Source organism: Pelodiscus sinensis, chromosome 12 (genome assembly GCF_052426305.1).
Source record: "Pelodiscus sinensis isolate ZL-2025 chromosome 12, ASM5242630v1, whole genome shotgun sequence".
NCBI lineage: Eukaryota > Metazoa > Chordata > Testudines > Trionychidae > Pelodiscus > Pelodiscus sinensis.
The window spans coordinates 29,974,189-29,997,563 of record NC_143063.1 but is presented as its reverse complement, the minus strand read 5'-3'; the positions used below and the strand labels follow the sequence as shown (position 1 = coordinate 29,997,563).

General features: G+C 40.2%; 1 protein-coding gene across 1 annotated transcript in view; it reads left to right on the top strand.

Annotated features, from left to right (window-relative positions):
* PEPD (peptidase D) overlaps positions 1 to 23,375 on the top strand; it is a 254,950-nt gene that overhangs the window by 124,031 nt on the left and 107,544 nt on the right. The window lies entirely within an intron of this gene.

Genomic DNA, 23,375 nt, shown 5'->3' with positions numbered 1-23,375 from the left:
TACAGTCACAGCCACATGCAATAAGCATTCCTTAGTGGCAAATGTGGTATTTTTTTCAACATATGATACACTAAGTCAGGGGTTCCCAAAATTTTTGACACGGGGACCTGTAAATCCATTCATGAACTTTTGGAGGACCGGTAATGTTCATTTGCATATTTGCATATTCATTAATCAAATGATGACTATTCAAATAAGTTGTTTCTGGTCCTCCCAAAACTCCCAGTGCCAACTTTAGCAAAGCTTTTGATATGGTCACCCACAATATTCTTGCCAGCAAGTTTAGGAATATGGATTGGATGAATGGACTGTAAGACAGACAGAAAGCTGGTTAGACCAGGGTTTCCCAAACATTTTACTTTAGTTGGAACCCTTTTTTTTCAGTTCTGCTTTTTGCAGCCCAAAAATATAAACACATAAAAAACAAACTGAGAAAATACCAGACATATAACATGTCTGGTATTTTCTCATTAGGTAAGTTTTATTATTATTAGATGTATCAGTTTGTAGTTTTAAACTGCCTGGCTGGTAAATATGCTCAGGCTGCATGAGTGTGTCTACCAACCAGTTCGCAACTACTCGAGGTGGGGGTGTGTGTGTGTGGGAACAATAGAATCCCCGGGCCGGACTAACTCATGCTTTGTGCTTTGCGGGGGGGAGGGGAGAACGGGGGCAGCGCCCCAAGATCTACATATGGCTGGGTCAGTCCCACTCCCCGCAGGCCGATTCATTCCTCCCCCTGTTCCCCCCGCTGTGCCTCTGGCCAGCCCCACTTCCCCCAACCCCCTCCCGGGTAGTCAGTTCTCCCCCGCTTCTCCTCCCAATCTCCCTTGGCCAGCCCCACTGCCCGCGTCCAGCCCTCCTTCCGGCAGCCGCTTCTCTCCCCTCCCCATCTTCCCCGGCCAGCTCCCTGCCCCCAACCTTGCACCCCCCGGCAGTCCTGCTTCCATCGGCCTCCCAGTCTCCCCAGCCTGCCCCGATTCCCCCATCCAGTGCTGCTTCCAGTGGCCAGCTCTCCCCTCCTCCTCACCCCAGAATCCCCTGGCACCTGCACCTTCCCTTAGCCCTGCACCCTCCTGGTACCTCTCCCTTCCCTTATTGCACCTGCTCCCTTTGCCCTCTTTTTCCCTAATACCCACCCCCTCACCACACTCTGCCCCATTCCCCTCCTGCCCCTCTGTGCCCTCACACACGACTTGCTCCATCCTGGCCTTCCTCATGCCCACCCCTTTTTTCAAGCTTTCTCCCAGCACCTCCTCCTCCAGCCCCCAATGCTCTTCCCCTCTCCTCTCCTCTCCCAGCATCACCCTGTCCCCCCTCCCACTGACACCTCTCCTCCTGCCCTTTCCCTCATTGTCTACACTTGGCCCCCTGGCATTTGTCTCTCTCTCCTGCACCCTGTCCCTTGGTGCCTTCCCCGCCGCTGCCGCTGCTGCCTCCTCGCCGCCGCCCAAGCCTGCCGCTGCCAACTCGCTGCCCAGGCCCGTTCCCTACCTTCTGCCTTCCACATTGTGGGGCCGGAGGCCGTGCTCAGGCCCCGGAGGTAGCGTGGGCCAGCCACGCGCCTCCGAAGAGTTTTAAAATCCCGGGCCGTGACATCACTTCACGGCCGGGCGTCTTCCCCGCCCACGTGCAATGCCGCACATGGGCAGCAGCAGGCGGTGAGGAGGAGCTGCACATGGCGGGGACGCTCTGGGGGTGGGGTGGGAGGACGCGTGGGAGGGTCCTGGGCCCGCTCTAGGCAGAGCCGGGGGAGAGACCCAGCTCCACATATTGGTGGAGCAGGGCCCCCGCCTCTGTAACTCGCTGGCACTTCCGGGTTCAGGGGAGCAGGGCCCGAATCGGCCTAAGGCTGGCCCTACCGGCAGCAACCAGCCATGCTGAGGCCTGGTATTATAGTTTGGGAAACGCTGCACTAAGTGAACCATTCTGGTGTTTTATTTGGACTGTCAACTGTTTCTTGCAGAGCATCTGGTGGTTTTTTTCTATGATGAACACTGAAAATACTGTAATTACAAACATTAGTGATATAGATATAGATATAATTTGGCATTGGTGGCAGAGAACATGTAAAGTCAGCCAATTTCTGAAAAGCTTGGTTCTTGTTTGTCCTCTTCTTTCTGGTATATTTCTGATACTTAATGTGCTTAATTTCTCTAATCAGTACTTGAAAAACTAATGCTTGCATGCTACTCCACCTGCTATTTACAACAGAGCTCCTGCTCTTTCCAGGCATACCTGTCCATCGTTTGTTCACATCCTCAGCAAATATACCTTTAAGCCACTCAAGTAATTTTGCCAACTCCTTACTGTGTTAATTCCGTCGTGAATTTGTCCCTGTATGTTGTTTTACTTTCTTTTGTTGCTTTGATAGAAAGACAGCCTAGAAGTCTGTATGTGTGTGTAATTTCTGCTTGTTTTTTACTAACATGACATGATGTACCCCATGGTACTGCCAGTGTAAACTCAGTTTGGTGTTTCTTAAATCATTAGTTATGTTGAATATGTTGAGTTATCAAACAGGCTTTTTTCATATGCAATGAAGAAAAGTCCGTATTTTCCCTCACTTTGAAGATCACTTTTTTTAAAGGGCAATGGTAGCTTGGTTTCCGTTTTCTCAAACAGGAAAAGCCAGTCCTTCCTTGATTCTTTAAATCCAACCCAAGCCATCATAACAGTGCATATTAATGTATAAACAGTAGACTATGCATTGTAGTTTCTTCAGTTCTGGGTCACTCACAGCAGGTTTTGCATATTCTTTTCTTTAAACATGGCCCATCATTTTGATTCTATGAACTATTTATCTTGCCAGTTCTTTTTAAGAATGGGCAATAGCCTAGATGAATTTCTACCATGTCTAGACTGCAGAGTTACGTTCAAGGCATGCATCTGCTTTTTCTGAACAGTTTCCAAAAAAGCAGACGTTCTTTCGGAATCTCTGTATTCCTCTCAGTGTGAGGAATAAGGGATTTTCTGAAAGAGGAGGTTTTCTTCCAAAAGATGGCCCCATGTAGATGGTCCAAATTTTGGAAAAGCCTCTTCTGGAAAAAAAAAAAAAGTGGAAAAATATTCTCAAATTGCGGTTCTCTGCAGTGTAGACATAGCCCTAGCTACTGAAAATGGGAACTGAAAAAAAAATATCATCTTCTATGGTGGGTATGTGCTTGGGGACATTGCTGGTGGCTTAGAGATCAAATATCAGGGTAATAGCTTTATAGTAAGAACCCAGGCAATTCTATCTAGATAACAAGTAGTGGCTTCTTTTTATTTACAGTATGGCTTCACAATCCATCTATAATGCTTTGAAGAGAAGAAATAAACCTCTAAGGGAACGGAAAGGACTATGCAGTTAGCTGTTACTATCTGCTTACTTGTCTTCTCTGAATCAAGGGGTGTGCGCTGAAAATGAATGATAGTTTATCTTTACATTCCTGCTCTTGATTCCTGCCTACATTCAAACTGATACATTAGAGTGCACCTCATGCCAGCTCCTGGAGAATATTTAGTTTCATCCTGACTATAGGTTATGTGTACGTTGGCATGGTTGCAATTATTTATAGAAACAATTACAGGTGTGATGTAACTTTCATATTGTGGATCCTCTTCTGATCTTCTCTTCTTTCATCTGTAACACCTATCTTTCATTTCAGATTAGGATTCTGCTCTAGGTGTGAAAAGTGGCATAATATTTCAGTACCATGTGTTGTGCTAATTTTTTCTGAAGTGATTCAGTACAGTTCAGAAAAGTTACTGGGTAATATTGCACTGAAATCTGGATTTAGAAATGTATTTTATAATTGTCAGCGTAGTATTTTGTTGAGCCTACTTGATCATTAATTTGTCAGACATTGACATAAGTTGAAAGACTAATAGTAACTTCAATGCATTGCTCAATTTTAAATCTAATCTGTTATAGAGTTTGGTTTTACTGTTACTGTGATGCACTTTGTCATTTTTATAGCTAATGGGAGAATGCTATTGTTTTTGGATTTTGCAGGTTTATTATCCTTTCACATGTCCAGCCTTTTTGATACTTTTAATAGAGGTTGGATTCACTCAGGAGTCTAAAGTGTTTAGATCTCTAAATATAAATTGTATTATCCACTGAATATGAATACAGGCAGTCCCTGGGTTACATGGATCCGACTTACATCTGATCCCTACTTACAAACGGGGTGAGGCAACCCCGCACTAGCTGCTTTCCCCCCAGCAGACCAGGGAGATGCGGAGCGGCTTTTCTCAGCAGACACCTCAGCTTGAGAATAAAGGACTGAGGGAAGTGAGGTGTGGGAGAATAAAACTGAGCTCTGGAGAAATGTTTGGCTAGAGTTTCCCCTACAATATGTACCAGTTCTGACTTACATACAAATTCAACTTAAGAACAAACCTACAGTCCCTATCTTGTACGTAACCCGGGGACTGCTTGTATAAGCAAACAACACAAGTTTGCAGGGGCGAGATAGCTCAGTCATTTGAGCATTGGCTTGCTAAACCCCAGGGTTGTGAGTTCAATCCTTGAGGGAGCCATTCTGTCAGGGATGGTATTTGGTCCTGCTGTGAAAGCAGCAGCCTGGACTCAATGATCTTTCAAGGTCCTTTCCAATTCTATGAGATAGGCACAAAATGAGTTAATTTATCTAGAGGCATAAAGGGTAACACAAAGATGTTCTACAAGTATATTAGGAGTAAGAGGAAGACCAAGGACAGGGTAGGCCCATTGCTCAGTGAAGACGTAGAAACAATAACAGGAAACTTTGAAATGGCAGAGGTGCTTAATGACTTATTTGTTTCAGTTTTTGTCAAGAAAATGGATGATGATGGAATGCCTAACATAGAGAATGCTAATGGAATTGGGGTAGATTTAGAAGTTAAAATAAAAGAACAGGTTAAAAATTACTTAGAAAGTTAGGTGTCCGCAAGTCACCAGGGCCTGATGCAATGCATCCTAGAATACTCAAGGAGGTATCTGAGCCTTTAGCTATCATCTTTGAAAAATCATGGAAGTCGGGAGAGATTCCAGAAGATTGGAAAAGATCAAAGATCGTGCCCATCTATAAAAAGGGAAATAAAACCAATCACAGGACCAGTAAGTCTAAGTTCTGTTCCAGGGAAGATAATGGAGCAAGTAATTAAGGAATCTGCCTGCAAACATCTGGAAGATAAGGTGATAGGTAACAGCCAGTCAGATTTGTAAAGAACAAATCATGTCAAACCAATCTGATAGCTATTTTTGAATGTATACCACGCCTTGTGGATAAGGGAGAAGCGGTGGACGTGGTATACCTAGACTTTAGTAAGGCATTTGATACGGTCTCGCACAATCTTCATATCAATAAACTAGGCAAATACAACTTAGATGGGACTACTAAAAAGTGGATGTATCACTGGCTGGATAACCATTCTCAGAGGGTAGTTATTAATGGTTCACAATCATGCTGGTTGGGCATAACTAGTGGAGTTCTGCAGTGGTCTGTTTGGGAACGGGTTCCTTTTAATATCTTCATCAACGATTTAGATGATGGCATCGAAAGTATTTTTATTAAGTTTGCAGATGATGATAAACTGGAAGGGGCTGCAAGTACTTTGGATGATAAGGTCATAATTAAAAACGATCTGGACAAACTGGAGAAATGGTTTGAGGTAAACAGGATGAAGCCCTCCGCTCCCCAGGGACATGAATATACATAACTCAAAGGTGCTTTAAGCAAATTATTTCATGTAACCCAACAATCTTCATGTCATGATCCACTGGTTCTGTTTATCTTACTTTGATGTATATATGATTTTTGTGTGTAAAATTAGACATATAGAGTGGGGAATACTTTGTGGGTTTCAAATGTGTGAATGAGAGACATGGAGAGTGTTACCCTCCAAGTCTTGTTCAGCAACTGTTAATCTTTTGTCCTTAAATCTGAGCAGTGGTTGGTAGGGAGTGGCCTTAATTCCTTAACAAAAAAAAAAAATAGGAAAGCAGAGGCCTTGATCTTTTGGCTGGGCTGCACCTGAAGGAAAGGAGCCTAAGACCCCAGGTTGCGGGGAGAGTCTGGTTTGGAGGGGCAGCTGGAAAAGAGGTTTTAGGGTGATTTTGAATAAGTTTGTACTGAGGTTTCAGTGTAGAATTAGCCAAGAATTTTGTTTCTTTTGATTTGTAACAAACTTTGCTCAGCCTGTTCCCACTTATTACCACTTAAATCCTACTGCTTGTACTTAGTAAAACCACTTTTATTTTCTATCAAACCCAGTGTAAACAATTATTACCTGCGGGAGCATCAGTATGCACATTCCTCCTTTTGTTGTTAATGGTGGCTTACCTAATTCTTTGGGGGGGTTTCAATCCCATTTGGGGAGGGGTATCCCAGGAAACTGGGCCCTAAACTGCACTCTCCTTGGAACTGAAGAGGTTCAGTGTCTATAGTGCTTCTCAGGCGGAGGGCCAGGGATCTCAGCTCGGGGCCTTGGCTGGCGGAGACCAGCAGAGCTGGCCCAGCAGGACTGGATGGTGAGAAGTCTCAGAGAGTGGGAAGGCGAGTGGTAGTGGCCATTTCAGCACCCCGGGAGGCACCCCTGAGGGATCATCTGTGACTGCACCCCGTCACAGAAGTTTAATAAGGAGAAATGTCAAGTACTCTACTAAGGAAGGAACAATCAGTTTCACATATCCAGAAAGGAAAGTTATTGTCTAGGAAGGTGTACTGCTGAAAGCAATTTAGGGGTCATAATGGACGACAAGTTAAATATGTGTCAACAGTGTGACACTGTCCCCCAAAAAAGCAAACATGATTCTGGGATGCATAACAGGAGCTTTATGAGCAACACTCGAGAAGTCATTTTTCCGTTCTGCTCTGGGTGAATTAAGCCTCATTTGGAGTATTGTGTCCAGTTCTGGGCACCACATTTCAAGAAAGATGTGGAGAAATTGGAGGAGGTCCAGAGAACAGCAATAAAAATGATTAAAGGTTTAGAAAACATGAGCTGTGAGGGAAGACTGAAAGAATTGGGCTTGTTTATTTTAGAAAAGAGAAGACTGATAGAGGTTTTCAAGTATTGAAAAGGGTGTTACTGGGAGGAGAAAAATTGTTCTCCTTGGCCTCTGAGGATAAGACAAGAAGCAATGGGCTTAAATTGCAGCAAGGGATGTTTAGGTTAGACATTAGGAAAAACTTTTTAACTGGCAGGGTGGTTAAACTCTGGGAAAAATTTCTTAGAGAGGTTGTGGAATCTCTTATCACTGGAGATATTTAAGACCAGGTTAGATTAAACACCTGTCAGGGATGATCTAGAAAGTGCTTAGTCCTACTGTAAAGGCAGGGGACTGGACTCAACGACCTCTCGAGCTCCCTTCCAGTTCTATGATTCTATTATTCAATTTACTTAGAATTATAATTATATTTCTATGATTTTATAAAATGAAAATGGTTCAGATTCATGATTTTACTTCTTACTCTGTGTGTATACAATGTGTACATGTTATGAAGGAAATTTGACAAATCTTAGTTGGCTTTAATACAGTGTGGAAGATAGAACTGACAAAAGTGGATATGACTTTTTTTCTAAGAAGTTAAAAAAAGTGCATTCTAATTTGTGAATAAGTTTTAGCTTTCATAATTTGCATTTGCTATTTCAAGTGATGTAAATGTCATGCAAGCAGTTTTTTGTCATGTATACTTTTTCACATTGTACAATAATGCATTATATTTTAACCATAATAACTTTAAATACTGTTGAAATACTCTATTCATAATAGAATGAATATGAAAGATTCAGTATATACATGAATTGTTCAAACCTCGAAAATAGCAAGCCACTATTCTGTTTAGAGCCTTTTTATGCATTTTATGTCCCTTGGCTCTTAATGTTTCTTTATTCCAGCTTCTTTTTATGTAAGTTAGCAATAGTCAAGAAGCAATCTTTTTATGTTTACATGCATATGCTCTATTCTTTATCCCAGTATCAGAAATATTTGAAACTTGGAGTGGAAAGCATGAAATATTGGATATATATGATGCACTGTTGGTTACATAGCTAATAGACATCTCAGATCCTCAAAGTACAAATCAAGTTATGTTGTCTCTTACTCTGTAGATGGGAGAAGTAAAATTTGAAATATTTTACAACCATGAAAATGTACATGAATCAAGCTTTTTTTTTTTCCTAAGGGGGAAAAAACCCTTGACAATTTTACATTGTTGTGATATGTTTGTAAGAATATTTAGTACAGATTTTGTGAGAACAATGTACATACAGACACACTACTACCAAGAGCATACTTTTTATGTCACTAAGGCTATAGATTCATGTTGTTATCTGAAGAGAATATTAGGTGTGTCTTATATGTGCAAGTTTTTTAATTGTTTTATAATTTTCATTCTAATTCAATCCAGGCTGAACTTTGTGGAATAAGGTAAAGTAAGTTGTTGATCTGTGCTCAAAGAACTTTAAAAAAAATAGTAATTAGAAATTAAGTAGTCGTTTCAAGAAAGCAACACTTCTAAAAGAATCAACCTTCAATTTTTATGGAGGTAGATCAACAATAGTCATGCTCTAGCCACCTCTATGATAAACTGGTTTGGACAAATGGCCTAATCCAATTGAAAGTAATATGTTTATTGGAATGGGATTTGAATTAGCTCACCTAGCTCTGCTAATACACACCCAGGAATATATTACTGTAGAGAAAATTATTTGGGCCATATTGTTCACTTGTTTCCATACATGCAACCCACACTGATATCAAAGAAAGCAGATATATATACACAACAGGGCATGCTCTTACAATTTATAAACTTCAGTCATATTTTATAATATATTTATGAAGTTTTCAAATACTGTTATAACTTTCATCTGCTAAAAAGGGTTTAAGAATATGACTCAAAGATTTGGGCTCCATGTGTCTACAAAGTTACACACATTCTTAAAGTCTGAAGAGTCATGGCCTGATACAGAGATAGCAACACGGGGGTGGGGTGTGTGGTCTGCATGTAACCGTGCATGTTAACTGATGAGCCCAAGCTCATCGGTTAACTGTGTGCACAGTTACAATTTCACATCCCTAGTCTAGATAACATGACCTGTGAGAGGAAATTGAAAAACTTGGGTTTGTTTAATCTGGAAAAGATAAGATTGAGAGAAGCCGTAACATTTTTCAAGTACACAATTGATTGTTACAAGGAGTAGTAGTGAAAAAAATTGTTCTCCTTAACCCAGGGGTGGGCAATCATTTTTGGTGGGGAGCCACTCCGAGATTTTGGTAAGTGGTCAAGGGCCACACTTTTCTGTGGAGGGTCTACGGTGGAGGTTGGGTGGATAAGGAACTGGGGTGCAGGAGACAGTGTGAGGTGTCAGAGAGTGTTTGGGTGGAAGAGGGGGTTGTGACCTGGGTCAGGCGATTGGGGTGTACAGTCATGGAGGAGGTGTGGGTACAGGAGGAGGCCTGGGGGGAGGGGTGTAGGAGGAGTTGCAGGTACTGGGAAGGAGTTGTTACCTTGGGCAGAGGGTGCAGAGGGTTTGGATGGTGATGTGGGAGAGGGAGTTTGGGTGCAGGAGGGGTTAGGGTGCCAGAGGCAGGCGCTAGCTGGGAGGAGTTTACCTAATTGTCTCCTCGCTGGCAGCCTCAGCCCGCTTGAAAATACAGGCTGCTCTCTCCATCCACGTGGCTTTAAAGTCCAGCTGCCCCAGTCTCTCAGGCCAATCTCTCAGCTCCAATTGGCTGGCTGTTTCCAGCCAATAAGGGCTGAGAGATTAGCTGAGTTCAGTTCTTATTGGCTGGTCGTTTCTGGCCAATAGTAGCTGAGGATTGGGCTGGTGATGGGGAGATCGCACAAAGCCTCCTCCTCCCTGCAAAACGTGGCAGCTGTGTGTGTCTGAGGGTTCTAGCAGGGTAGTCTGCGGGCCAGATCCAGTGGCTTGGCCGGCCGGATCCAGCCCGGGGGCTGTATTTTGCCCAACCCTGCCTTAACCTCTGAGGATAGGACAAGAAACAATGGTCTTAAATTGCAGCAAAGGAGATTTAGGTTGGGCATTAGGAAAAATTTCACAACTGTTAGGGTGGTTAGCCACTGGAATAAATTGCCTAGGGGAAGTTGTGTAGTCTCCATTTTTTGAACTTTTTTAGGAGCAGACAAGACAAATACCTGTAAGGAATGGTGCTTGGTCATGCCATGAGTTCAGGGAGCTGGACTTGATGACCTCTCAAGATTCTTTCTGTTCCTATGATTTTGTGATCCTTCTCGTATTTATTGAAGTTTTATAAATCTGGTATTCTTTTTGATTATCATTACAGCCAATGTACCTAGTACAGAAATCAGGCTCATTGATTTGTGATAGCCAGCATTGCCCAATGCCCTTTTAAAAGAAGTATAGTGGGAGGGACTATAATAGGGATTAATGAGAGTACTAGTGAGAGTGACTTTCAAAAGAAAATGAAGAGGTTTTGCAACAGCAAACAATGGTTTTGGATCATGTGAGATGAAAAAAGCTGGCAGCATTGAAATAGAATAGAAATTAAAGATTCTAAAAAGAATAACTCGCTAACACATTTTCTCTAGCTCACTTCCAAAGAAGAAGTGAATAAAAGGTTGATGGGGGGGGGGAGGGGGTAGGAGGGGAAGCCCGTTTAACAGTAAGGAGGAAAATTTAAATCCAGGCAGAAAAAAGCATGCGAAAAGGGTACATAAGTGTTTTTATCCCATGTTTCAATGAAAGGAATCAGACCTAACTTGGTTTTTGACTGTTTAATTAACCAAGTACTTTACTATTGGCGCAGAAATGGAAAAGGACTATATTTAAACATTAATAACAAAAAACTGGCCATAAAACTAGTTAATGTTGGAAAATGAAAGTATTAGGTCAAAACAAAATGCCTGACCTTCTTTACCTGCCACTCCAGGGCTGGAGTAATGCTTATCTTGATTAATCCTTTTGTGGTGACCTCCGGTTCTGTATCATTCTCTTCTATTTTCTTTTTATCATATAATGAAGGAAGAGGGAATAAAAAATTCAAGATTTTTTGTAAGTAAAGCATCTCCTGATGTAACTTTTTCCCCCATATATCCCCTGTACTTTGTATCTGTTGTGTCACTGGAATGTAAATCCCTGTCTTCAGGGATCTAGTTGTCTATTTGGGTGTAGCCTGTATTGATTCCATTATATTAGTTTTTAGATTGTTAAAATATAACAGTGGATAATCAGAAATGTATTGGCTGAAGGTTAGGCTAATTTAATACGTTTATTCGTCTCCGAGAGGTAGCTGTGTTAGTCTATATCTGTAAAAACAAGGAGTCCTGTGGCACCTTAGAGACTAACAGATTTATTAGGGCATAGGTTTTTGCTCCGCTGCCATGTATATAGTCCAGACTGTACAGTCCCTGCACCAAAGGATAAATGAACACAAATCAGACATCAAAAAATGTAACACAGATAAGCCTGTAGGGGAACACTTTAGCCTCCCTAGACATCCAGTAATGGATATAAAAGCAGCCATCCATCTACAAAAGAAAACAGCTGGACAACAATTCATTTTCAAATTCAATACAATCCAATTAGGCTTGAATAAAGATTTAAATTGGTTACTGCACTACAAAGGCAACTTCTTCTTTCCTGATATTCACATCTCCCCATCAGCTGCAGTGAATGAGCCACATCCACCCTGATTTGATTAGCCTCACTAATGCTTGATAAATAACTTTTCTTTTGTTGTACATTCATATACACCTCTGTCTCTGTAATTTTCACTCCAGTTCCCTGGTGAAGTGGTTTTTACCCACAACAGCTTATAACCTTAAGGTGCTACAGGACTCCTCATTGTTTTTATATTTTATTCAAGTAACTTTGGAAGAAAATAAGACTTCTATTTGCTCAAAAGAGGTAATGGCTAAACATTTAAATAACTTGAAATAATGTCAGTGTTCTCAACAGGCAGAAACGTATGATATGGTCTAGGACAAGCTGATTCCATTTCTCCATTTTGAATCTTTTTGTATTTGTCAGGAAACTTTTGCACAGTTCTATTCTATATAAAACTCCTGTGTTGGACTTGAAAGAGAGACTGAAAGGCTCACCGAAGAGAGAATGATATTCAGACAGTCTGACAGAATTATATAGGACACTAAAAATAGAATCAAAGAAATGTAGTGCTAGTATGGACTTCAAAGTTCATCTACACCAGTCTCCTGTGCTGGAGCCAGAACCAAGTAAGCCTATTCTATCCATGATGTGTTTGTCCAACCTGTTCTTAAAAACCTCCAGTGACGGGGAGTCTGCAGCTTCTCTTGAAGCCTGTTCCAGAGCTTAACTAGCCTGATAGTTGGAATGTTTCCCAAATATCTAACCTAAATCTCCCTTGGCTGCAAATTAAGCCAGTGGACATGGAAAACAATAGATGGCCATTTTCTTTATAACAGCCCTTAACGTTTTTGAAGACTTTTATCAGTTCCCTCCCCTATATCTTCTTTTTTTCCAAGATAAAGCATGTCTAGTTTAGCCTGACCTCATAGGTCAGATTTTCTAAATCTTTTATCATTTTTTGTGGCTCTTTTATGCACTCTACAGTGTGTCCTTATCTTTCCTGAAGTGTGGTACCTAGAATTGGACACAGTACTCCTGCTGAGGCCTCAACGGTGCACAGTAAAGCAGGACATTTATCTCCAGTGTTTTATATATGACACACCTGTTAATACATCCTTGAATATTTGTCTTTTTTTCTACATCATATTGTTGACATACTCAGTTTGTGATTCACTGTAATTCCCAGAGGCTTTTCAGCAGTACTTCTGCCTACCCAGTCACTCCCCATTTTGTAGCTGTTCATTTTATTTTTTCTCTTCCTAAATGTGTACTCTGCATTTGTCTTTATTTCATTTTATCTTGTTGATTTCAGACCAATTCTCTACTTTGTCAAGGTCCTTTTGAATTCTAATCCTCACCTCCAATGTGCTGGCAACCACTCTCAGCTTGGTGCCATCTGTAGATTTTTAAAAGTACAATCTCCAATCCAGGACCCAAGTCATTAATGAAAATGTTGACTGGAGTCTTGATGTCCAGCTCGCTATTTGGCTGGAGGAGAGTGGCTAGTTGGATTGAACAGCGTGGCTAGTTGGCTGGTTAAGTGTGGCTATTTTGCTTCAGTACTGGTTGGACACCATGGGACTAAAGCTTGGAGCTAGGGCTGATCTCTGTGGCACTCCATGAAATATGCACTCCCCTTTTGATAGCAAACCATCTGTAATTATTCTTTGAGTGGAGTCTTCAAATTAGCTGTGCACACCTTTATAGCAATTGTATCAAGACCATAATTCATTTGTTTGCTTATGGGCCTACAATGTTGGACTGCGTCAGAAGCATTTACTAAAATCAAGATTTAGCCTGTCCACCACCAATAATCCATTATCTGTTTATTTAAAAATATCATTTTTGGAGATGGTAGCAGTCTGGCAACCTTATTTTCTAAACAGAACTAAAACGTCTTCCTTGAAGGAGGATGTGTGAGTGGTAGTACCACTAAGCAGTACCAGATCTGCCAGAGAGGTGCTCTTCAGTCATGCTGGATCCCAGGAAGCAGCACTAACGCATGCTATAGCTATTGAGCCCCAATTGGGCAGTAATAGGAGGGTGGAGAGAAGGAGAACATGTGAATCTACCCAAATATCAATTAGCATGATCTATTACAGGGGCGGGCAGGTGGGAGGTGAGCAAATAACCTCTTGTCTTTTCCCTCCCGCCCCCAAAAAAGAAGAGCTGTAGTTGTCAGGGAAGTTGTTAGGAAAGTTGGGAGAATACAGTCACTTTATTGCCTCTAGTAACAACTTGATGATCATTTTTTCTTCCCTGTTACAAGCAGGGACACTGTTTACTTTATCCCAAATTAGTCTTTTGATTTCAGTTTGCCACAGTGATAACAGGAGATCCATGCTGCTGCATAGATTTCAGCAGGGATAGTAGTGAGGACATTGGTAGATGTCCATAACTGTGTTGTATAGTCAACAAAAACAGTGCTGAACTCTTTCTCTGCCTCAAAGGCATCCTTGATGAAAGATGTCCATCTAAGCACTTGATCCTCAGCCTGGTTGGAACTGTGCCTGATGATGGAGTAGCATGGACCTCCAGTTATCACTGTGGCAAGGTGGATTCAGTGATCAACTCTGAACTTTATATCATCACTGGTGTGACCCAGTTATCTCCACTCTCCAACCTTTCAGTCCTTGTTGTGAGGGCCCATGAATCTACAGGTCACCAGGTTGTATTCAGACTGCAGCAGCCCTCTCTCTCCATGCCACAAAAGTTTACCATAGCTAGTGAAAAAGGGAACTATCTGAGCTCTAGCTCAGGAAAGGCCCCATCCATAAAGCTCCAATTGACTTGGGTGCACTACTAACCAGAAAGACACAGGAAGTTGTCTGAGCAACTAGGTAAATCCCTGGCTGGCTGCCACTTTGGATCCGACCTATCTACTCATCTGATTTCTGAACCCTATTTTCCTGCCTATTCCTGTGCTCCTTGTCCTAGATTCTCCTCTGTTCCCTGTTCTTACTTTCCTACTTTGCTACAGGTCCTTTTTCCTCTGTCCTATCCGTGTCTCCAAACTCTTGCTTGATTTCTGACTGCCCAAACCACAGTCCTCTCAATGTCTGCTATACTCCCTGGACAATTTGACATGGTCATGGCTACATTACTGTGCACAGCCAGTTTTTAAGAGTGGATAACTCATGCATATTCCTCAGAACAAGCATATAAACCAAAAGATCCTTCCTCATGAAAACAGGAAGATGATTACAGTATTTTGACAGGAAAATTCTGACATAAAATAGTTGAGAGAACGTTGGAATGACTTGTATATTATGTGCTCAGAATAATTGTGCTTTAAATTGATAATTCTTTCATTGCAGTTAGAAGTTTAAAAAGAAAAGTATCCATGTTCTTCCTAAATGATACAATTATTGGTAAATTTAAGTTTTGAAGAAAGTCTTTTAACAAATACAAAAATTATGAGAAATTATTCTATTACACTATTTGAAAAATCCAATGTAAAGTATTTTCCCAAATAAACATTCTGCTGCTGTGTTGTCACCCCAAATATTTCAGTATTGTGCTGATGCAAGAGAAGCTGAAAGTGACATTGACTTCTTAGCCTGAATGGGCAGGAATGGTATCCCTACAATCTGTCTGTCAGAGGCTGGAAATAGATGACAGGAAAGGGATCACGTGATGATTACCTGTTGTGTTCATTCCCTCTGGGGCATCTAATATTGGCCACTGTCAGAAGACAGGATACTGGGCTAGATGGACCTTTGGTCTGATCCAATATGGCTGTTCTTATGTTCCTTTGTTCTTACCTATTTTTGTTGTACAAGCTACAAGAAATGAAAAAAGTAGCAGCGTAAGTAGTGAAAAATAATTTAGAGTTGGAATTCTTTGTTTTAATAATGTAACTAGAGAGTTTGAATGAGCTATGGTATGCCAATCCTCCAGTTCCATGAGATTTCAGGATCTACATCTGTGCTGCCCTGTGTTTCTGTGGTTTTGTAAGGCTGAAGCATCAGCTCTAACTTATATCAGGGCCAAGGCTGGCCCTCAGAATCAGAAACAGCTACTTGCAACACTGTTTTGAGCACAATTCTGGCAAAGGAGAGTATCTTACCCACATAATTTCCAAATTCCAATTAATATAAAAAGTTGATCTGTGAGCACGAACTAATTCAACAAAAGTAATTTCCTGTCGCTTGGCTATTAAAAACAGCTTTCTGTTTCCACACAGCAGAATCAGAGGATTTTACGTAGTATACTCTAATTACAAGGGGATGGTGGTGAATTAGCCCCCAGAAGAAGTTGTATTGCTCAAGGTTGCATGTGGTTTCTGGACTTCATAATGGTGGTTGTTTCCCTATATTGCATTCAGTCCTGCTTCTTTTTAAATCTGTGCAAAACTCATCAATTTCAGGAAGCAGGACCAGTCCAATAGTTACTGCAATACCAGGATATTCATTTATAGCTTAGTAAAGGCCCAAGAGATGAGCCCCAAGAGATTGTTAACTTGAACATCAGAACCAAAGTTTTTGGTCTAAGGGCAAGGAGCAGAATTTACTTGAGTCTTTTCCCAGTAATTGGATGGGCTGAGTTTCTTCTTTTGGGTTTGAAACTCTTTTTAGTTGTATTTTATTGCTTTTTGTATGTTTTTGATTGTTGTAAATGTGCTCAGAGTTGGAGGATGGGCAGCTATTTTAGAAATAATCTGTCCCATACAAAATGAAATTCTACTCTGACTACCTGTTGTTAGAAGGAATTCTGAAGCAGCACAGATTTTTGTAGCTGTAACATTTTGCTTAGTATTATCCACTTTGGTATCTGAAAGAAATCGAAGTTTAGTTGGCCTGATGCTGGTTTATGGGAAATCCATTGCCATAGCTCTGTTTCCATCCTTTCTTAATGCTTTCAGATGTTCATTGGACAGGTATTAAAAATCATCTCAAGGCCCATCTCCATGCCTTTACAGTTGATATGGTGGAAAATCCAAAGGAACTGATTTGACAGGACAGAGAGAAAACAGGAACTATAATAAAAAGTCAGTTCTCTCCGATGCAATACATCTGCATTTTCTCCTTTCTTCCCAAAAGATCTTCCTGTGGGTCTTTTCTCAAGTATATGTTGTATTGAGTAATTCTGTCTAATTTATTATGATGAGCTGAATGCGCTTAAGAGTTTAGAAAAATATTTGTCACTTTGCTATAAACCATCTCATGTGCTATGACCTAACAGGTTCTGACAGCAGATAGAGTTCAACTGCAGCATAAATTTAAAAGTTATTTACAGTGCTTGAAAGGTCTCTTTGCCTGCACTATTCATTTATTACAGTCTAAATCTAGAGAGTTGTCTTCCAGACCTGCCACTGTCTCTCTAATGGCTATTAATAATAGCTGTTCTAGTCTCCATGTCTGCTGACTGAGAATCCATCTGAAGCTTTTGCATCTCATGAGGCAGATCAAAATTGACATTTTTTATTGATATAACTGGTTTCTGCCAAATACTTGGGGACAAATAAAAGTAGCTGAACTCAAAGATAAAAGAGAGCCATTTGTTTGATGGAATTACCAGCCTACTGATATCTTTAGTTAAACAAGTGATTTTCTCTTTTTTCCTCTCTCTTCCCCCTCCTTCTGTCCCTTTTTAAGACCTTAAAATCTAGTTGACACGTTAAGAAATATAATTGGATTGTAACTGTGATTTTGTGTATCAAATGTCATTTTTACTTGTCAGAATTATAGGTGAACGGTTAATTCTTTCTGTAATAATCTAGCGGAATACTTAGTCAAGATCATGGATTAATTTTGCCCAACTTAATTTAATAATTCACCATTCTACTTTTCAGTTTATGGACTAACTGAAAAATTATACAGGTCTCTTTCATGGGTAAATTATTTCACTGGTATTTATTTTATTTTATTTCTCACAACTTAGTTTTTAGATTATTAAAAAGTAGGAAAATTGTAATGACTCCAGCAAGCTCCCTCTGCTGATTTATAGTTGGAAAAAGTGTTAGGTAGCGATAATGCAGGGGTAAGCACATACCAGCCCGCAGGCTGGATCCGGGCGTTGGGTGCCCCCACACCATTGTATTGACCTTCACCTCTGCAGATACAGGATGATCATAGCTCCCGTTGGCCATGGCTTGTTCGTACCTGCAGAGGAGCAGCTAAATGCAGCTCCAGCATCCCTAGGGGCTAACCCTGGTGAACCACGGCTGTTTTATTGCCCACCCCTGCAATAGTGCCAAAAGATACCAGATTGAGAGCCTGGAAAGTAAAGACCTCTATCTACGGATCCAGAACAGTACATACAGCAATCATACTAATATGGGAAAGAATTGAATGCCAGTCAACATGATTCTACAGAAAGCAAGTCTTGTCAAATCTCATTTCATTTGTTGATTAGATTACAAATTTGATTAATAAACATAACGATGTAGAATATTCTTAGATTTTTGTAAGGCAAATGGCCACCCAGTATTCTGACTTTTTAAAAAGTACTGTACAATATTAATAATGCAGTCATTAAATTAATGAAGAATTAGCTCCCTGAAGGATCTCAAAAAACAGTTGAAGTTTGGTGATGTGATAAATTATTATGAGGCTCAGGCAGTCATTCACAGCAGTCTGGATAATTTGGTGGACTGGCCCATTCAGAAAAATGTGTGTTTTAATAGATTCAAATGCAAGATCATATATCTTGGAACAAAAAAATGCAGGACATTCCCACAGAATGGGGGATGGTATTTTGGAAAACAGAGACGCTGAAAAAATTCTAGAGGTCGATTGGAGAAACAACTGAAAATGAGCTCCCTGTGCAGCACTATATTAAAAAGGCTAGTGAGATCCTTGAATATATAAACAGGGAAGTAGTGAGTGATTTTTTTACCTTTTTGTATATGATATTGATGAACTTAATGCTAGAGTACTGAATCCAGTTCTGGTGTCCATTTTTTAAACATGACATTGAAAAAATAGGATGCAGTACAAAAGCTACAAAAGTGATTCAAGGACTGGAGAAAAAGCCTGACAGTGAGAGATTTAAAAAGAGCTCGGTCTGTTTATAAACCAGTCATTGCATAAGCAACTTTAGAAGAAAATACAAGCTACTGTAAGGACAGAGGAGGGCTTAATAAGAATAATGGCTGGTAGCTGAAACTAGAGAAATTCAAACTGGAAACAAGGCATGTTTTTTTTTTTAACTGGGAAGGTGACTAATCATTGGAAAAAACTACCATGGTGAAGTGGTAGATTCTCTGTTCCATGAAGTCTTCAAATCAAGAGTGGAAGCCTTTATGGCAGGGCTATTCAACTTTGGAAGCCCCAGGGGCCACAATGATACTCACAGCACATGCCAATGACTGAAGCTTAAGTGTGGTGGCATATACATGCAAATATACAGGCAAATATATACAGATAACTTTTTTCTCACTGATGGGCATGAATAGAAAGATTAAGGCAAGACTTCACAACACACAGGCCCCATTTAAGTCAGTTCTGCTGATATTAATAAAATGCAATATTTACCTGATTTCTACACATATGACAGCACTTTTAATGATTAATGGCAGTCCCCAAATTTAACTACTAAAATGCATCTCAACAGAAGACCATAAACTACATTTTTGTTTTGGCTCCCACCCACAGGCCGCGTGTTGAGTCCCGCATAAACCCAGACCACACTGCGGGCCGCAAACAAGCGGGCTGCATGCAGCTCATGGGACACGTGTTGAGTAGCTCTGTTTTATGGGAATGGATGCTTTAGTCAAACACTAGTTATTGGGCTCATTTCAGGTATGGACAATTTCAGGCCTGTAATATACAGGAAGTCGGACTTGGTCATCTAATTGTCAAGAAAGGACTAACATCTATGAATTATTCAATCTTTAGTGCATTTTCTGAAGTTATCAACAAATATATCAGTTAGTAAAGCATCCGTATGAGCTAAACTAGAAGCAGTACTGTATCTCTAAATCATTACAAGAAGGACTTATTTCTAGTAGGATTTTAAATTTCATTTTAACAAAATGAATGTAAAATCTGTTCTATGCTGGGGTGGGCAGTAAAACTCAAATTAGGAAATATAACTGATATCTCAGAAAGCACAGTGTCATATCTGTTATTAAATATTGACTGTCAGTGGGAACCACTAGATATCTGAGACAATATTAGCCAAATAAAGAGGCACAACAAATTCAAAAATTCTATCTTTGATATTACTTGTAGCTCCAAAAATATTTTAAAAGCCTATTTATTTCAGCCTCCTGGTGTTCCAATTCACATGTAGGGAGAACATAAAAAATAGGAGCTCAAGTTAGCAAAAGTATAAAATAGGAACTAATTATTAGCATTTTCCTAGCCTTTGTTTCCTTACTTAAGAACAAATAGTCACATGGGTAGTTCTGTATGCAGTAAATTGTATTTTTGCTTATTAAAGATAAATAGGATCATGTTAAACTCATTTTAAAATACGAATTCTATTCCTTCAGATGCGTAAACTTGATCACATTTTAAAATCTAGTGCAGTAAAGTGAATGTTCCTGATCTATATTCCAGGCATTTAAATGTGTGCATTAAATTATCTTCTCTTGAAGACCACCATTGTTGTACTTCTTTAAACTCAATAAAAGAGCATATCTGTTTTGTTTTTAATTACTCCTATGCCCATGGATCTCATTCTAATGCACAGATACCATCGTTTTCATTGGGACATAGAAAAAATATTGTACTGTTTCCATTTCATTGCCATAGTCCGATTCCAAAGACTTCTTGACTGTAACACTGATTTATTTACCTCAATTAGGGATGCCAAATATCTGTCCCCACAAATTTTACTCTAGCTTTTTGATTCCTTTCAACAAGTTGGATCTGTTGGATCTGTATCTTTTACTGTTTGAACCACAGAAAAGCTATTGAAAAGTTTGAAGATGATTTTCATCTCAGCCTTCTGGCAACAATTGCTGCTTCTTTGAGGGTCTCTCCATTCACGGTGGTGAGGTTTAGTACCTATGATGTCTAGCTGTGGAATGGTATAACAAAGGTATGCGTGCTGTGGGATGTACACTCATGCTATGAGGACATCAACCTAATCTCTGCAGAGAACTGAGAGCTAGTTAACTAAAAGAAGATCGGATAGTTACATTAGTTACAGTTCCCATTGTATAGTGTTTTTATGATTGTTTGTCTTGGGTTATTATTGGTGGTGTCTGGTCCCAGATCCCTTATGGGATTCAGAAAGTGTATGACCTTGTGCTGCTATATTTCCAAGTATCTGCACTGGAGATTCCTCAATACCTCAAAAGTCAGCTGTGATTAATAATGAATACAGGCTTCTGTATTTAGTTGTGTCCCTGTTTGGGGGAAAAGAAATCTCTCACTTCTAAAATAATAAACAATTATTATTATTAATAATAATATAATAAAATAAATTCATGAACAAATTAACGAACAAAGAAGAAAAGGAGTCATTGTTTTCTCCAATGACCTGAAGACTCCTGTTGGGTTTGATACTGCCTTTGGCATGCATGATATCTCCCCTGACAATCAAATTGGAGCTTCGTCCATCTTATATTCTCACCCTAATGAATAAAAACCATTCCAGGTATTCTTTGGGGACCTTAATTTACAGATGGGGTGAAGGGGTCGACACCAGATACATCTAATCAGACTAAAGGAAAAGGCAGTCTTTTTCCTATCCTGTCCTACTACTGTCTTTGCAATGCAGGAACTTTCGAAAAGCAGCAAGATATCTCTGGTAGTTCCCACATACATGGCTAATGTTGTTGGGAGAAAAATATATTCTTCCACTTCCTTGAGCTTTCTTTAAAAACAGCACTGCTACATAATCTCCCATAAATTGGAATGCACAGTCTACATAAAGAAATGGGCTTTACTACTAATAAATTATTATTCTTTTGAGTTGCTTCTGCATTCGTACTGCCTACTGTTTTCCTCTTTGCCGTGGAGTTCTATATATCTCAGGACTCCGTGGGCTAAAAGACGCTGAAGTGGGTGGGCATGGGTGATGGAGGGAGGAAGCCTCACCCAATGACATAATAATGTGGTAGTGTACCTCACAGTGGCTATTGTTCTACAGTTTCATAGCTCGGTGTTAAAGGCCACATAAGTGAGTGCACAGAGAAAGCTCTTGCTAGTTTGTCCTTTATAAGCAAATTAGTAGATTTGTAGGCTCCAGCACAGATCCAGGAAATCTGAACTGTTTTCCAGATAGGTTTCTCAGGGCTGCAGAGCTTGCTAGTACAATGCCCTACTTACCCAATTAACTAAAGCAGGGGTGGAGAGCCTGAGGCCTGGGGTCCAGATGCAGCCCTTGAGTTGCCTGAATCTGGCCCTCAAGGTTGAGGGCCTCCCCCAGCATTGGGGAGCCCATGCTGGCACTCCAGACCCCTTCCCGCCTCCCTGCAGCCTCCAGCCCCAACTGATTTTTCTGAGAGTCAGTAGGCCCTGACTCCAGAAAAGGTTCCCCACCCCTGAACTGAAGGACTTATGGTTCACATCATAGTCTTTCTTGAGACTGCCTAGCTATGAAGGAAAGAAGAGGTCCAAAACATTTAATTATCTCTATTGAACAAACAAGTCTCATGCTGGCTTTTGAGTTTTGGAAGCCATAATTGTCTGATGGCTTCCAAAAGTTGAATCTAAGTAAGATGTTTTACAGTTTTTTTCTTTAAACTTCCATGTAACTGATATGAAGTTACATATGAGTAGAAAAGCATATAAGTGAGAATATGTAGGCCAGTGAATTGGAAAGTTCTGCTTCCTTTGGCCTACAGAATTAAAACTTTATTTGGTTCTATTTTTATCTTAGAATGAATTACAATTAATCTTCTAATATAAAGGGAGAGGAGGTTGTTGGGGAATCATTAGGTTAGTCTAGACACTTTAAGACAAATGAAATTAATGTGTTCATACGTTTTTTTTACTCTAAGTCTTTCTAAGAGTTGTAAATCCTCACTAGATATTTTCAAGATAGTTCATCGCCCCGAAAGTGGATCCCTGGAGCCATTCATCTTGGACTTGGCTCTCAAAAGAGTAATTTCACTGCTTTGAAATAGCAAATGTTTGAGATTCAGGAGGCTATAAAATTGATTTTTCCATAAAGTGGTAATTTGTAGTAAATGGTGTAATCCTCTGGGCGGCTATTCACTCATTTTACATGTCTGGGACCCTTGAAACATGGACAGAAAGATTAGAGAAAGACCTCTCACGCCACATGGGAGAATAGAGGACAAGAGATGCATAAGATTATGTAGCTACCTACATTTTACTGGTCTTTTGAGGGGAGAGCCCTGCACAGATACAAAATTTGATTCTATATCTGCAAAACTGATCCACAGATATCTGCATCCACATCTGTGGATAGAAAGTGGATAGCCACAAATTTGTAAAGTTCTAAAAAAGAGGCATGGATATACCCGAGGATATAAAGTCTGTAGATTTGTAGGGCTTTGCTTGAGGAGCCTGTGAGCTGTTAGCATTTGCCAAATTCTAGAAACTTACATGAAAGTAAACCAGGAACATGGGCAATTTCATTAATCCATCTTAAAAGAGTAGTGTTCACTTCATGGAAGTTTTTTTAACATCTTCTTATCCTTCAGCATAACAAACCAATCTCATTTTTGATTTTGTCAAGCACAGTTTCAGAGAAAATTTGTACAGTTTTCTGCAATAGGTTTACACATTAGTTTCACCTTGCCAAAGCTTAAATAATTGAATGCAGTAAAATCTTGACACTGTGGATGTGTTGTGTGATATAGCTATTTGGAGTAAGCACAGTTTAGCAATAGATTTAATAACTGTAATTAATCAGGTGTGCTAGATTGTCTAGAATGCTTAAAATGT